General features: G+C 37.4%; 2 long non-coding RNA genes across 4 annotated transcripts in view; both read right to left on the bottom strand.

Annotated features, from left to right (window-relative positions):
- The window catches only part of LOC137092238 (uncharacterized), a 172,956-nt gene that overhangs the window by 144,044 nt on the left and 16,028 nt on the right, over positions 1–12,884 (bottom strand). The gene's annotated exons all lie outside the window — the stretch shown is intronic.
- On the bottom strand, positions 450–5,559 carry LOC137092780 (uncharacterized). Of its 2 annotated transcripts, XR_010908341.1 has the most exons (5): positions 4,805–5,559; positions 4,637–4,696; positions 4,340–4,418; positions 4,041–4,157; positions 450–972 (listed from the first exon to the last, which is right to left on the bottom strand). It is a non-coding gene; the product is annotated as an uncharacterized lncRNA (long non-coding RNA). The 2 variants fall into 2 exon arrangements; XR_010908340.1 differs by lacking the exon at positions 450–972 and having other exon boundaries at positions 2,021–4,157.

Here is a 12,884-nt window from a genome sequence, read left to right on the forward strand (position 1 = left end):
AACTTAAATGTTCTAGTCATCATAACTTCCCCTTCAGTTTTCTGAACTTAAATGTTCTAGTCATCATAACTTCACTTTAGTTTTCTGAACTTAAATGTTCTAGTCATCATAACTTCACTTTAGTTTTCTGAACTTAAATGTTCTAGTCATCATAACTTCACTTTAGTTTTCTGAACTTAAATGTTCTAGTCATCATAACTTCACTTTAGTTTTCTGAACTTAAATGTTCTAGTCATCATAACTTCCCCTTCAGTTTTCTGAACTTAAATGTTCTAGTCATCATAACTTCACTTCAGTTTTCTGAAATTAAATGTTGTAGTCATCATAACTTCACTTTAGTTGGTTGCAAAGCTGCTTTAATAAGTATTAATTGCATTACTATATTGATTTGTAAATTACATTTGATTTAGAATAAAACCTATAGCAAATTAAAATCACAGCAACACATATCAGTACACATTTATATTTATTGCAAAAACAAACACCAAAAACAACCACACAAAAGGTCTGAAATGTCCTTTCTTCAGAAAATTGCAAAAAGAAACGGCACAGACTGTTAAACACCTCTGATTTGGCTTTATACCATTTTAATTTAAACTTAATTTAAGTTCATTTTAATTAACAATGTGTAAGCTCTCAAGCTTCAGTACATTTATCAATGAGCATAAACAGCACATATGCACCAGTGTTACCTCACTGCATTTTTTTCAGCTTTGCAGCTCTCCCCAACCATTAAACCTAGATTAAAAATAAAAATAAAATAAAAAGTTGGATAACCTCATAGCTCGAGCCCAAACAGTGTGGCAAAGGCATTTAGGGCATCTTCTAGATCCATGACCACAATCTCCGTCCAGTATGACATCCACATCCACAACATCATCTGGAAAGGCACTATCATGTCTGATGTCCTCACTCATGGTCAAGATGCCCTACATTAACCCCATGAACAATGTCTCTCTCATCATCATCTGGCTGGAAAAAAATGAGACACAGATACAAATTTTAAGTGGTGCTGTCATAAAATATTTATTCAAACATACATTAAATACTAAAGAACAGCTATACAATAACTATGCAATATAGTAAATATACTTTTTCTAGCTGACAGAATATTTTTTCTGAGGTAAATGTGACATGACATTGCTTAAAAGCTATTTATTGACGTTTATTAACGTTTGCGCAGTTGAAACACTGCGATTACATGAGACAATACAGATTTCATACATTGTACTGTATCTTTAAACATATTCTCTGATGTTCATACATGTTTATTTCATGCTGTATCTACTAGTAAAGTGCAATATTCAAATGCAAAAAAGCAACAAAAACAACATTTAAAACCACTGCCATATAAAAGGGTTAGTTCACCCAAAAGTGAGAATTAGCCCATGATTTACTCACCCTCAAGCCATCCTAGGTGTATTACATTCTTGTTTCATATCGTTCATTCACTTGGCCAAATAAAAAATGTGCTTGTCCGGAAAAAAGTTCGATATTTTTTTGTTTTTCCGTGCGTATGCGTTGTAAATATAATTTATTCTGAAGCAATATTCTCCCCAGTGTTCAATCAGCTTTGACATATTTAAATATGCATATTTGTGATTTAAAAAAAAAATATTGAATCATTTGAAATGTAGGATATTTTTACCTTTTATAAAGGGAATTTTCCCCCTAATCTTATTAAATAAAGGCTCTGCTTCAGGTTTCATTCTATATTGTTAAATTTGATCAATACATTAAATTAAAATAAGACAAGATAAGGGCTGTTACCAATCAAATAAAATAATTTACACTGAAAAATCACAACTACATTAAATAATGTTTTGAGATTTGTAGTTTTGAATAGACAAATACAAATGTTAGAAAGTATGTTTAAACATGAAACTAAACCTCCAGTAGGTGGCAGCAGGTGGCCGTCTTAATGAGTGAGCCATTGATTCGTTCATTCAAACGATTCATTCAAACACTGTTCAGTTGCTGTGAGACGCGTTACGGTTCTGCTGTGAGCGATTTTCGCTGCTGAAATAGAACAAACACACTCAATATTGCATCTAAAATGTAAGTGACTAAGTGAATGTTAATGTAATGTTTATGGAACCGTCATATGAAATCAGAGTCACTTTCTGTCGTGATTGTATTCAGGAAACAGCTTAAATGGCTCTAGTGTTGTAATTTCTCCTCGAGAGGCTGCACGAGTGTCAACAGCGCAAACTTGTTATCGTCATTTCATCATATATTATTATCCACTATCGATCGCCACTTACACTAAATTAATGCACAATCATTCTTGCATTTTGGTGATTCGCTAACGTTAGTTTATTTTTTGTTATAATCAGGCCCTTGTCCATCGGGCAAGTAAAATTCTCTTTCACTTGTCCCTGACAAGCGTTAATGTCGAGCCCTGAATCAGTTATATTAAAAAAAGTTCTGGCTAATCCAAAAATTATAAATGGCAGTGAATGGCTGCCCAAATTTTGAAGCCCAGAAAAAAAGTGCATCTATCCCAGGGCTCGACATTAACGCTTGTGGATTTTTCGAAGGGACAAGTGAAAGAGAATTTTACTTGCCCGATGGACCTGATTAAAACAAAAAATAGCTAGCGAATCATCAAAATGCAAGAATGATTGCATTCATTTAGTGTAAGTGGCGATTGATAGTGGATAATAATATATAATGAACTGACGATAACAAGGTCGCGCTGTTGACACTTGTGCAGCCTCTAGAGAAGACATTACAACACTTGACCTGTTTTCCTGAATACCACCACGACTGAAAATGACACTGACTTCACATGACAGTTCATAGCAAAACAATTAATTAACATTCACTTAAATTAACATTCCCTTAAAGTCACTTACATTTAAGAAGCAATATTTAATGTTTTGTTCTATTTCAGCAGTGAAAATCATTCACAGCAGAACCGCAACAAGTCACAGCAACATGTGTGTTACTGAACGATTCAGCGTTTGAATGAATCGTTTGAATGAACGACTCAATGACTCACTCATTAAAACGGCCACCTGCTACCACCTACTGGAGGTTTGGTTTGATGTTTAAACATTATTGGTCTATCCAAAAATACAAATTTCAAAACATTATTTAATGTAGTTGTGATTTTTCAGTGTAAATTATTTAATGTGATTGGTAACAGCCCTTATAGTGTCTTATTTTAAATTAATGTATAGATCAAATTTTACAATATAAAATGAAACCTGAAGCATAGCCTATATTTAATAAGATTAGAGGGGAAATGCCCTTTATATAAAGTAAAAAATAATAATTAAAAAATTCACAAATATGCAGATTTAAATATGTCAAAGCTGATTGAATACTGGTCAGCATATTGCTTCAGAATAAATTATATTTAAAACACACACACACACAGACACACACAAAATATCAAACTTTTTTCCGGACAAGCACATGAACATGCTTAATGTCAAGCCCTGTATCCATTATAAAAAATAATCCAGAAGGCTCCAGGGGGTTAATAAAGGCTTCTGGCGGACCGCCCTCAATGTACGAAATAAGTGTAATGCCTCTCGAAGTTCAAAAGGTTTAAGCCACGTCCGACGTCATCGTCGCGGCATTTACGTTTTTTTTACACCATGTCCGATGCCGTCGCTGCGCCAGTTGCGTTTTTCTTCCCCTCTACATCCGACGACATCGCCGTGTCAGTTACACTTTTTCAGTAACTTTAATACGGAAGGCCGTCGCGCCAGAAGCTACATATTTTACATTATAACTTTTTACATTACAAACCCATCGATTCACATCAGAATGTCTTTATTAACCCCCCTGGAGCCATGTGGATTACTTTTACAATGGATGGATGCACTTTTTTCTGGGCTTAAAAATTTGGACTGCCATTCACTGCCATTTATAATGCTTTAGATTTTTTTTAAATATAACTCTGATTGTATTCGTCTGGAATACACCTAGTATGGCTTGAGGATGAGTAAATCATGAGGTAATTTTCCTTTTTGGGTGAACTTACCCTTTAATAGTTATTTATTTTACCTGTATCGATTCAAACTCACATTTAATAATTTTCAAGGAGTTTCATGAAACTTATCTGTATCTGATGGCGATCTGAGAGAGAGACCATGCAGTGAAGCGAGATGTAGTTTCATCCGATCCGTAAACCAGTTCAGTTTCTTGTCAAGGAGCAATAGATAAAAACATAAAAATAAAAAAAATATAAAAAAACATTTTATAGGCTTATTGACAACATGTTGCAATGTTTACACTGTACAATGACTCAATGTGATTTAATTAGGGCTGAATACTTCAACTTTCACAATTTGATATTATTTAAATTCATAAAGTTAATATTTACCAGAAATTGCAGCAAATATAGTGAAACTGCTGTCCACCTCCAACCATTCGAACAAATAGACGGCGCGAGTTGTTGAGAGCTCCATGAAGCCCGCGAGGTAAAAGCGTGTAACGTTAGGAACTCTGTATTTCAACAGCTCTGGGAGCACAACACACACACACACACACACACACACACACACACACACACACACACACACACACACACACACACACACACACACAAATATAATTATAAAACAATATAATGTCATAAATACACTTTGTAGATGAGGTTAAACACGTAGCTTAACGTTACTTTGTGTTATCTTGGTTAAAAGTAAACTCCATGTCTGCACTGCACGGTGAGTCATGTCCCCTGAGAGAAAAATTTTGGCTCGTTTAAACGCGCACAGCATATAAGTTACATATTGGTATAAATCAATAAATTATGAAAAACAAATGGTAAATGAGATAAAACACTTACTTTATAATATTTCCCTGTAAAAAAGTTCTCTCGCCTCAGTCGCCTGTTTCTATCCTCCGCTCTGCACCGCGAGTCAAAGAAGATATCTCTAAGTTTAGGTGCGCACGGACACACACACACACACACATACCATCCTACCACAATATAATGTTATAAACTTCATACTGTTAATGAGATAAAACACTATGCCGGTGTAAACACTACTCATTTGCTCAGCATTGCGATTGAAGGGAAATGGCGTCTGGTCTGTCAGTCGGTGGGGGAGGGGATACGGGGGCGCGCGCATACAGCACGTGCATTTCCTGGATGTACATAATTATCCTCTCCGCCAGATGGCGCTGTTTTCACTAGCCGTGTTAATACAAAAACTCTTTACTCATTGACTCCTTGAATTAAGACTTGGTTTATATGGTGTGGAATGGTACGTATTAAATACGGTAAGTTAAATAAATGTGCTCATATCTATATAATTAGAGTGTTGTATATAAATCAGCTGCACATAGTAGATTAAGTTTAGTTTACTGTAGTTAAATAAATAGACTAAAGTATAATTGGAGTAAAATCCAGAACAGTTCAACTTATGTTTTTAAGTTAAAACAACAATTATACTTGTTCATTCAACAGAAAATCTAGTTTAGTTATTTCAACATATGTTTTTGAGTTAAAACAACAATTATACTTGTTCACTTAACTTTCAGTCTAGTTGAGGACAAGAAAACTTAAAATGCCTTGTTGTCTGGACAATCTAGTTATCTCTACTGAAAAAAAATTGTTGAAATAACAAAATCGCAAAAAAATTTTTTACAGTGTACTACTTCAAAATAAAACAGCTTGAGTGGTGCTCTGTTCAGTGATTGTATCTTTTCAAGAGAAAATGTACATTAATATAATATTAAATGCACTCGAATCCATTTAGTCTCATGCTTTATGAAAGACCTGTTAACAAATATCTCACCTCTTTCCCATCTCAATAAGCATGCAGGAGATGAAGCAGTCCTAATAATCATGCCACTCAGTCCATGTTCAACTAGAGCCCTGCTCACCCTGGGGTCTGTTTCTGCATAAGAATGTCACTCAGAGAGGACACATGTGCTTGTCTTTTATTGACCCATCCTGTAGGTTGGCTGTCTTGATGTGAATCCTGTCATCATGTTGCTTAGAAAGGATTCGGTGGGATGTACAAGCTTGAGGGAGGTGATTCAAATTCTGTGGGCATGGATTTAGCAACAGGGATCGACTGCTACTGCTGGTTAGTCAACGCCACAACACACGAGATGAAATCCCCATATGCACTTATAGTTGATAAAGCTCGCTTTATTATGATATTTCTGAAGGTTGTTTATTTTTATTTATTCATTTTTTTGGCTAAAAATGACATTTGACAGTGATATTACATTTAAGATTAACTTTAGGTGAAAGTGGCAATGGTTATCTTAATGTCAAACGAGGGAAACTGGCCAAAAACAAACAAAACAAAACAAAAACTCTCTAATATTGACAGATAAGGTAATGCTAATTGATGATCAAGAGGTGATTCGAGCCCCAAGTTCAAGAATTTCAGTAAACAAGAAGTGTGGGTGCATGATTGGCATTTATTTGTGATTTTACTGACTTCATTAACTTGATCTTTATCGTACTGTGCTATTAAAATTCAACCTCCTACATCTTTTCTCTAGAGACAATCCAGAGAAACTAGCAAATATCAACACGGTCTCTTTCCCAACTCGTCACATATTGACGCTTGGCCTTTAGAATAATTTTTTAACTAGCATTGTGCTCCATTCATTTCAATTGTTTGCCTAATGCGTCAGATCAAGATGCATTTATTTAAGTAGACATGATTTTATGAATATTTATAGGCTACTTATATTTTGGAGCAACTAACCAAAACCTAAACCTACCCACTTCTCAACAAAATAAAACACATAACAGGCAAATCAAAGTACAAGTCAGGTATTTATTGCAAAAACTGACCTAAACAATATAAAAGTAACTCATGTTGCATAACTCATGCTACAGCAAGTCTTCTGAAGTCATATGATGTTAATGTTTTAATCGCTGAAATGATGATCCCGCCGCTCCGTGAAGGCACTCATTCGTGTCTCATTCAAATGATACACACTACTCTTTAGTATGACGCAATTGGTCACAAGACACACAAGAGCCAACGGCATTTTACAATCAATGCTGACGTAATGACGTAATGGGTCACGAGCAGTGGTGGAAAGAGTACTGAAAAAGCATACTCAAGTAGAAGTACTAGTAGAAGTAACGTAACGTTTCTTCGGGCAGCAATTTTTTTAATTTAATGTGGGAATGATCTTTGGCAGATGGAGGCGCTAGAGGTTGAATGACTTCCGATTTTTTAAAGTCGACATTTGTGTGATGAAAGTCAACATCGACTAGTCATTGATGATGTCATTAATGAACAAATAAGCCTGAACCTGACCTTGAGCTGAGACGCGAACACAGATATTCTTGTGCACAGGACAGCTATGGCATATGACACAGCGCTGCCCATAAGGTTATAGCTCCTACATAACAGCTTTTGTATCAGTTCTTTTGTCTTATGGTTGTTATATATCTCACAGATTTCTGCTCGTTCCGAATAAGATACTGATAAAGTAGCACAATAAAGATGACATGAATGCATTAGTGAGTGATTGCGTGTGAATTAATTCTACCTGCCAGCGTCTCTCTTGTAGTGGAGCTGTGAGTTTTAGTTATTAAGAAATATATGCTAGAACTTTTCAGTTTCTAAGCTATTTTATTGATAAATCAGAGAACAGCGCTACTGAGTGGTTTTGTGTGAGGCGCGCAATCAGTGAGGCGCGCTTTGTGTGTGTTACAATGCAGCACGCATTAGTTTAGCGCGATTTGTTTACTCACGTGTACAATAAGCGTGTATTCTCCCGATTCATTTTGAGCATCCAGATGGTATAATCAAACATGTCTTGTGGAGAGCTCACGGAGTATTAATTTATTTGTCATTTTTAACTGATGAAAACAGAGCCTGCATGTCAGGAAATTGTTTATACTGTTGCGCCCTCTATAGGCCAGCGACTAGTCGACGTCAAGCTTAAAGCACCATGGTAGACCATTAAAGTTGCACCGACTAGTCACCGACTTGTTGCCACTGCTATCGTTGCCATGGCTAATCGGTGCAACCCCTAGGAGACACTTTTGGGGATTACCTTCACACAAATCAATCGTTTGTCCCCCAAACACTTGGAGTATTTGTACTTTTTGAATAAATTGTGCATGCAGTCATATCTGCCTGTTATATAATGTGTTTTATATCATATAATACACAAATTGGTAGGTTTAGGGATGGTCTAACTAGCGTAAATACAAATATATGTAAATAAAAATATACTCCAACATGTCATAATGGCAAAATCATAACCCAATATATAATGTCAGATTTATTATGATGATATGCCCAACGTGTCTGTGTATGACACCAAAGGTTTCTCATTGAAATGAATAAACCTGCTCGTCAAAAAATGACGCTAAAGGGACCCGTGCATTAAACTGTAATTTTCTATCCCCTTACACTGCCCCTGCCCCTGCCCCTGCCCCTGCCCCTGCCCCTGCCCCTGCCCCTGCCCCTGCCCCTGCCCCTGCCCCTGCCCCTGCCCCTGCCCCTGCCCCTGCCCCTGCCCCTGCCCCTGCCCCTGCCCCTGCCCCTGCCCCTGCCCCTGCCCCTACCAATCACAGGAAACATTCTGCATTTTTACTTTCTAAAAAAAAAATCATCCTTTATGAGCATTTTGAAAAGTGGGGAGATGGCCAATGTCCTCATATTTCACCCTCTCCTTGTAGTACCTATGTCGTACCCATGCCATTATACACATTTGTGTCCTCATATGTCACAAAAACATGCCCCCCCCCCCCCCCCCCCCCACACACACACACACACATGCACCGCACACAGCCTCTATAACACAAGGTCACTAGTCTTTCACTGCTATTGCCATGGCTGTTGAAATGTTTTGGTGCTGCAGAAATAGACGTGTGATTGTTATTAGCTGTGGAGATTTCTTTAACGTTAAAAAGAGTGATACCTGAAGAAATTCTTTAGATTTATTAGCATTCCCACATGAATCTCCCCATGTTTACACTTTAAATTAACAAAATGACAAAACCAGAATGCTCTCATGCAGGCTCCTGTTCCATAATGAATGCGGTACCCTTGGCATTAAGAGGTTACTTTCACCCGCTCCTGTAATCTCACTGCTCCTGTAAAAGCTCTAATTTGAGGTCTGCACAATTTTTTTTTTACTCTTCTCTTGTCTCCTTATCTAAAGTTCCTCACTTTTTCAGACTTTGATGCAGCTTGGTGGAGCTCATTAGTTGAGAACATGGCTTCTCTCCAGACCAGAGGTGACAATGATAATAAACAGTATATTATTATTCCTGTCCAGAATCCAGAGGTGAGTAATATGTCTTCCACGTAGTCTTGAATACCATTTTCTTTGGCTTTTCCACTCAATAAACGCTGGTTCTCTTTTACAGCCTTTAGTTTTCAGGACATGTGTCTACAAAATACTGCAGATGTTAGCTAAACCAGAAAATGATGCTAAAAATAGAAATACTAAAGAATTATGAAGTGTGTGTCGTCCAAGTTTATGGTGTCTTCTCATTAGTGAAATGCCACTTGAGACACATGGGAGTGCTTAATGTACAGCAGTAGATACACAGCCAACAGACTGGACACAGAGTGAAACTGTGAGATGAGTCACAGAATCAGACAGCATTACACTATAGCAATTTTGTAGTATTTTTATTTACTATTTTATCTTAGTATTGCTATCACAACTACACGGTTCAAAAGTTTGGGGTCAGTAAGCGTGCATTCACACTTGTAGTTCAGTTAGTTTGGTTCGTTTGGTCCGGACCAAAAAACAAAAACAAAACATATAGTCCTGGTACGCTTAGCATTGACATGAATTTTTAACAGCGAACCTTAAGTTACCGAACCAAAGGCATAGGGAGATGCTCACAACCTGATTGGTCGGCTTTTATGACATAGGAGCTCGCTTACCGAACATTCAAAACAATGCTGTGTGCTGGATTAAACGCGATCATTTTATGCGTGTACATATGGCATTATTTTTACCAGCTGAGAACTTATGAAGAGCTCATAAAATGTTCAAAACATTCAAAACAACACTGTGTGCTGGATTAAACGCGATCATTTTATGCATACATGGCATTATTTTTACCAGCTGAGAACTCATGAAGAGCTCATAAAATGTTCAAAACAATGCTGTGTGCTGGTCACCTGACAAGCCAGACCCACATCAAGGTGTTTGGTCTGGAAACTCACCATAGGCAGGGCTCAATCCGAGGGGCGGGGTAAACGGTTGTCTTTCAAACTCCCTCTGCACGCGATAGGATAGCGCTACACCAACCAGAGCAACGAAGGTGAAACAGAGCTTGTTGATAGATTAAACATTCGCCATATCCGGTCAGCAAAACCCCGAACACATCTTCCATTTTTAAGAATGACTTCAGTGCCGTTCTTTGTTCTTTTCTCAGAGAAAAGCTTAACTCAAGTCTTCCAGAGTCGCGGTCAAAGCTGATTCGAAAGACCGCCATTTGCCAGCTTCTGTGTTTACTAGAAGCACACAAACGCAACTCGGCCGTCGTCATTATGGCCCCGCCCACCGACTCTATACACGATGTGATTGGTCCGGCAAGAGTTAGGGGAATACAGCTCAGAAGGGTATTGAGAGTTCCTAGACGACATTTGCGGGCAGATTAAATTTGCTGCCGCTAGGGTGCGTCTGGATTTTTTTATGCGTGTACATATGGCATTATTTTTAGCCGTTGAGAACTCATGAAGAGGTCATAAAATGTTCAAAACATTCAAAACAGCACCAGGATTTGCTCCGTTGTATGAAGAAAAGAGATCGTCTCTTAAGCAAAAGAGACGGCGCGGTTCTGTCGTCTGTACCGACCAGTGTTGTAGTCGAGACCAGCTCATTCGAGTCCGAGTTCAGAGAGGGTCGAGTCGAGACCGAGTTCTAAAATGTCTGTCCAAAACCCCTTTGCTTCAGTAATTGATGTACCGCAGAATTTACACATCACAGAAAGTTTACACATCGTAGTCTTTCTACATATAAACTCTTTGTGGCTCTAATTTGCAAACTGAATAACAGATGATGTAGCAGACATTTCCACACATAGTTAAGAGCTAGCTCGCTCCTTCCTGACCGAAGTCCTGCTACCTTTGATATTATATATATTAGGGCCGGACTTTATAATATATTATATATATATATATATATATATATATATATATATATATATATATATATATATATATATATATATATATATATATATAATTATAATATATATATATATATATATATATATATATATATATATATATATATATATATATATATATATATATATATATATATATATATATATATATTATAATATATAAAATATTATAATATTATAAAATATTATAAAACTTCATTAAAATAAAAATGAAGAGAAGTGCTGCACAGCGGACTATATTTAACTGCTGGTCAGAGAGGGATGCAAAAAATAAATAAAGCATGTACTGAGAATGAGATTATTGTTTCAAAACAAATGAATTCTACATATTTTTATTTTGATCTATTGTGATTTTTATGTTTAAATATTGGGTTTTAAATATTGGGGGGGGTTACATCTCCCCCATCCCCCCCATAAACTACACCCCTGAGTTACGTGCAGTTGCGCTGGAGAAAACCACACATCATTGGATGTGTCAAACATCAATTATTAACTAGAAATATTAACAGAGTAATAATCATGAATATTTTGAATGGGACTCTCGAGTGGACTCGGAAATAAGTCCAACTAACATGTTCGAGTACGAGTCAATTCCGAGTTCAAAGGCACACGAGTCCATGACGAGACCGAGACCATTAAAATATGGTCTCGAGACCGAGTCCGAGACCAAGTGCGAGTCTCGAGAACAAATCACTGGTACCGACTATGGGCAACACGGGTCCTTTCGTGAGAAGAACCAGGTATGCTTTTTGTGCGTTTCTTCTAGCATTTTCGAAACATGCTCGTCGGACCAAATATTGATGAGGCACGTCCTAGTTGCTCCACGTTTGCCCTCTAACGTACATTATTCATTTTGGATACACTGATCTTTCCTCGTCGCTAAATCAGCTGACTTATGCGTCGCATCTTGTGACATTACGTCCGGTTTTTGGTCCGTTTAGATGTCTTTGGTCCGTGTTGCGTTCATATCTCAGTCGAACCGCAACAGATTTCGTTTGGAAGCGGACCGAGACCCATCTTTTTAGCGTTCTCGGTCCGCTTGTTTGGTGCGCACCAGGGTTTGGATGGCAGCGTTCACATATGTTCAAATGAACCGCACTAAACGAGCAACCGCACCAGGGTTTGTTTTAATCGAACCAAACATGACAAGTGTGAACTTGTGAAAAAGACTTTTTTATAAAGAAAATAACATTTTTATTTATATTCATAATTCTAATATGAATTAATACTCGTATGTAATGCCATCTTGGCCATGGCTATTTTTATTAACAGACAGAAGTGCAAGCAGCAGTGCTCTACCTGAGAGTGAGACCATGCCTCTGCAAGTGACAGGATGCAGGACAAATGACCCGGCAGTTCCAGAAAGAAGATAAGTGATTAGATCAACAGAGAAAGGCCAGAACAGTAGGACTAGAGGAGAGAGTTCTTCTCTATTTCCTTTGGACATTCAAGGCCACAAACTGTTACAGTCTATGTGCACAAACTGGGAAATGAGCGAAACGGAGACCAGAGGAAATACTTGCAAGCAAGAAACCAAAATGAACCCTCGCAGTGGGTGAGACCAGAACAGTAGGACTAGATGAGAGAGGCTATCACAAAACGATTTTGCAGACCTGGTGAACATTGATTTATGACAGGAGGGGAAAAGACAAGAGCAGACAGCACTTTGTAAAGGCCACTGTGACCATGACACAGCTACAATAGATTTCAAGCAGGATTAAATAAACAAATAAAAAGTTGCATTCACGTAGACTGATCAAACATAATTTGTATTTGACAA

This window comes from Pseudorasbora parva, chromosome 11 (assembly GCF_024679245.1).
Source record: "Pseudorasbora parva isolate DD20220531a chromosome 11, ASM2467924v1, whole genome shotgun sequence".
Lineage (NCBI taxonomy): Eukaryota > Metazoa > Chordata > Actinopteri > Cypriniformes > Gobionidae > Pseudorasbora > Pseudorasbora parva.